Source organism: Oncorhynchus mykiss, chromosome 8, assembly GCF_013265735.2.
Source record: "Oncorhynchus mykiss isolate Arlee chromosome 8, USDA_OmykA_1.1, whole genome shotgun sequence".
NCBI classification, from domain to species: Eukaryota; Metazoa; Chordata; class Actinopteri; order Salmoniformes; family Salmonidae; genus Oncorhynchus; species Oncorhynchus mykiss.
In genome coordinates this window covers 76,765,609-76,769,910 of record NC_048572.1, presented here as the reverse complement: position 1 = coordinate 76,769,910, position 4,302 = coordinate 76,765,609, and the positions used below count along the sequence as shown (strand labels likewise).

The 4,302-nt window shown below is 44.5% G+C and overlaps 1 pseudogene; it reads left to right on the top strand.

Annotated features, from left to right (window-relative positions):
- The first annotated feature begins 1,379 nt into the window (after positions 1 to 1,379).
- On the top strand, positions 1,380 to 3,009 carry LOC110530989 (annotated as a pseudogene).
- The last annotated feature ends 1,293 nt before the right edge of the window (positions 3,010 to 4,302 follow it).

Sequence of the window (4,302 nt, the reverse complement as noted above, 5' to 3'; positions counted from 1 at the left end):
AATGATGATAAATACAATCCACCTGTGCGTAATCAAGTCTCCGTATAAATGCACCTGCACTGTGATAGTCTCAGAGGTCCGTCAAAAGCGCAGAGAGCATCATGAAGAACATGGAACACACCAGGCAGGTCCGAGATACTGTTGTGAAGAAGTTTAAAGCCGGATTTGGATACAAAAAGATTTCCCAAGCTTTAAACATCCCAAGGAGCACTGTGCAAGCGATAATATTGAAATGGAAGGAGTATCAGACCACTGCAAATCTACCAAGACCTGGCCGTCCCTCTAAACTTTCAGCTCATACAAGGAGAAGACTGATCAGAAATGCAGCCAAGAGGCCCATGATCACTCTGGATGAACTGCAGAGATCTACAGCTGAGGTGGGAGACTCTGTCCATAGGACAACAATCAGTCGTATATTGCACAAATCTGGCCTTTATGGAAGAGTGGCAAGAAGAAAGCCATTTCTTAAAGATATCCATAAAAAGTGTCGTTTAAAGTTTGCCACAAGCCACCTGGGAGACACACCAAACATATGGAAGAAGGTGCTCTGGTCAGATGAAACCAAAATTGAACTTTTTGGCTATAATGCAAAACGTTATGTTTGGCGTAAAAGCAACACAGCTGAACACACCATCCCCACTGTCAAACATGGTGGTGGCAGCATCATGGTTTGGTTCTGCTTTTCTTCAGCAGGGACAGGGAAGATGGTTAAAATTGATGGGAAGATGGATGGAGCCAAATACAGGACCATTCTGGAAGAAAACCTGATGGAGTCTGCAAAAGACCTGAGACTGGGATGGAGATTTGTCTTCCAACAAGACAATGATCCAAAACATAAAGCAAAATCTACAATGGAATGGTTCAAAAATAAACATATCCAGGTGTTAGAATGGCCAAGTCAAAGTCCAGACCTGAATCCAATCGAGAATCTGTGGAAAGAACTGAAAACTGCTGTTCACAAATGCTCTCCATCCAACCTCACTGAGCTCGAGCAGTTTTGCAAGGAGGAATGGGAAAAAATTCCAGTCTCTCGATGTGCAAAACTGATAGAGACATACCCCAAGCGACTTACAGCTGTAATCGCAGCAAAAGGTGGCGCTACAAAGTATTAACTTAAGGGGGCTGAATAATTTTGCACGCCCAATTTTTCAGTTTTTGATTTGTTAAAAAAGTTTGAAATATCCAATAAATGTCGTTCCACTTCATGATTGTGTCCCACTTGTTGTTGATTCTTCACAAAAAAATACAGTTATATATCTTTATGTTTGAAGCCGAAAAATGTGGCAAAAGGTCGCAAAGTTCAAGGGGGCCGAATACTTTCGCAAGGCACTGTACTTTTCTCCTTCCCTCCTTCTGACACACATGTGGCAACATGCATCTATGCTTGCCTGGCAGATACCTCAGCTTGAATGTCGGCCCACCACATCAAGCTCAACCTCGACAAGACGGCGCTGATCTTCCTCCCAGGGAAGGCCTGTCTGCTCAAAGACCTATCCATCACAGATGACAAATCCACGGTGTCCCCCTCCCAGAGTGCAAATAACCTTAGAATGACCCTGGACAACACCCTGTTGTTTCCTGCAAACGTCACAGCAGTGACTCGCTCTTGCTGGTTCATTCTCTCCATCATCCGTAGAGTACGAACCTACCTCCGACAGGAAGCGGTGCAGGTCCTAATCCAGGAACTTGTCATCGCCCATCTGGACTACTGTAACTCGCTGCTGGCTGGGCTCCCCGCTTGTGCCATCAAACCCCTGCAACTAATTCAGAACGCTGCAGCCTGCCTGGTGTTCAACCTTCCCCAGTTCTCCCATGTCACCCTGCTCCTTCACACACTCCACTGGCTTCCAGTCGAAGCTCGCATCCACAACAAGACCATGGTGCTTGCCCACTGAGCAGCAAAAGGAACTGCCCCTCCCTACCTTCAGGCTATGCTCAACCCTACAACCCAACCACTCCGTTCTGCTACCTCTGGCCTCTTAGCCCTCCCACCCCTACTAGCTCTGACTTTGCTGATAGCTACTTTATTGAGGAAAAATATATTTAACATGACTGAGATATGTGGTAAAGCTACAGTATCTTAAGATGAATGCACTAACTGTATATCGCTCTGGATAAGAGCTTCAGCTAAATGACCAAAATGTCAATGTAAATTTCTGTTTCTGTGTGTTAGAATGTCTCGCTGGCATTCACAGAATGCTCATTGCTATAAAACAGGATTACAATGTGATTAAGAATGTGAACATTGTCAACAATCTGTGGCAAAACATGCTATTTTTCTTAAGCTTTGAATTAATCTGAACTTCATTGTGACAGAAAACACACACAGACATACACACACCTCTCTTAGATGGACGGAAATATTAGTTGAAAGCTATATGTGTGTGCGCGTGTGTGTGTGTGTGTGCGCGCGCGCGCATGCGTGTGCGCGTGCGTGCGTTTGTGTGTGTGTGTAATAACCCCATTGTTTAGATTATACTGTATTCATTACAGAGACAGCTGATGGCCCCATGGGAGGCAAGCTGAGGACGTATTTACATTTGTATGCTCTGCCTTTTAACTAACGCTCGACTGACAGCTGACTTTATCAACCAAAAGCAAAGCCTAATTCACACACACACACACACACACACACATACACACACACACACACCTAATTGTCTTCAAAGCATGAAATCAAAAACCCTACTCTCATTCACAGCACCTCAAACAAACACAATTACTGTGAAACGATAATTGCATGTAATAGAGGGGCTATAAAAGGTGTATGTGTGTGTGTATGTGTGTGTATGTGTGTGTGTGGGCACACATGTCCTTGGGATGCTACACAACGATCATAGCTGTAAAGAGACCAAACTAGATAAATAATGAGAATGAAACGACTAAAAGAGAGTGTAACAGTGAGAGGAGAGGCATCTGTTGGTCTTCATAGTTGTTTGTGGGTTTTTTCTCCATGTGTCTCGGTCCCGCTGACAGACTGGCCCACTGACTGACTCTGCAGCAGTATGAAACTGATTATCTTTTCGTTTTCGCATGCTGCCACACACACTTTACCCACCTGTCACTCACCCACCGCACAGTCACAAACGCACACAGACATTCAGACACACAGACAAACACACACACAGACAAACACACACACAGAGACATTCAGACACACACACTTACGCAAGCATGAACACAAACACACACAGGCGCACACACACAGGCGCACACACACACACACACACACACACACGCACACACACACACACACACACACACACACACACACACACACACACACACACACACACACACACACACACACACACACACACACACACACACACACACACGCACACACACACACACACACACACACACACACACACACACACACACACACACACACACACACACACACACACACACACACACACACACACACACACACACACACAGTATCTGTTAATCTATGGCTATGAGCAGGGCACTGAGTATCTGACAACATTACTCCTAAAGAAAAAATATATATAAATGAGTACATTCCCATCAATGATAAACCACACTGAAGTGCAAACCAAATACCAATACAGATTCACTTGCAATTGCCACTGGTGTCATACATTTTGATTTACAGTTAAAGGTCAAAGTAAAACAGGGACAGTCCTGGAGAATGAAGTAGAATGCTAAGTAACAGAGATACGGTGAGGTGACATCCCGTGCTATACCCCCCAACATTCTCTGGGACAGAAAATGGGTTCCAGAACTTTTGGCAGACTTCCAAAACATGAGATTTAAAAACTGAAACAGAAGAGAATAAATTCTCTGTCATGACTTCCGCCGAAGTTGGTCCTTCTCCTTGTTCGGTCGGCGGTCGAAGTTACTGACCTTCTTGCCATCGCTGATCTTTTCATTTTCCATTGGTTTTGTCTTGTCTTCCGTCACACCTGGTTCCAGTTCCATCAATTACATGTTGTGTATTTAACCCTCTGTTCCCCCCCATGTCCTTGTCGGTAATTGTTTATTGTAGTGCTTATGAACGGTATGCTGGTATGTATCGGGTATGCAATCAAATATAGTATCTAGTCTGTGTATCTGTAGAGCTACTCTGCTTCCTGGCCTCATCAAATCAAATCAAATGTATTTATAAAACCCTTCTTACATCAGCTGATGTCACAAAGTACTGTACAGAAACCCAGCCTAAAACGCCAAACAGCAAGCAATGCAGGTGTAGAAGCTAGGAAAAACTCCCTAGAACGGCCAGAACCTAGGAAGAAACCTAGAGAGGAACCAGGCTATGAGGGGTGACCAGTCCTC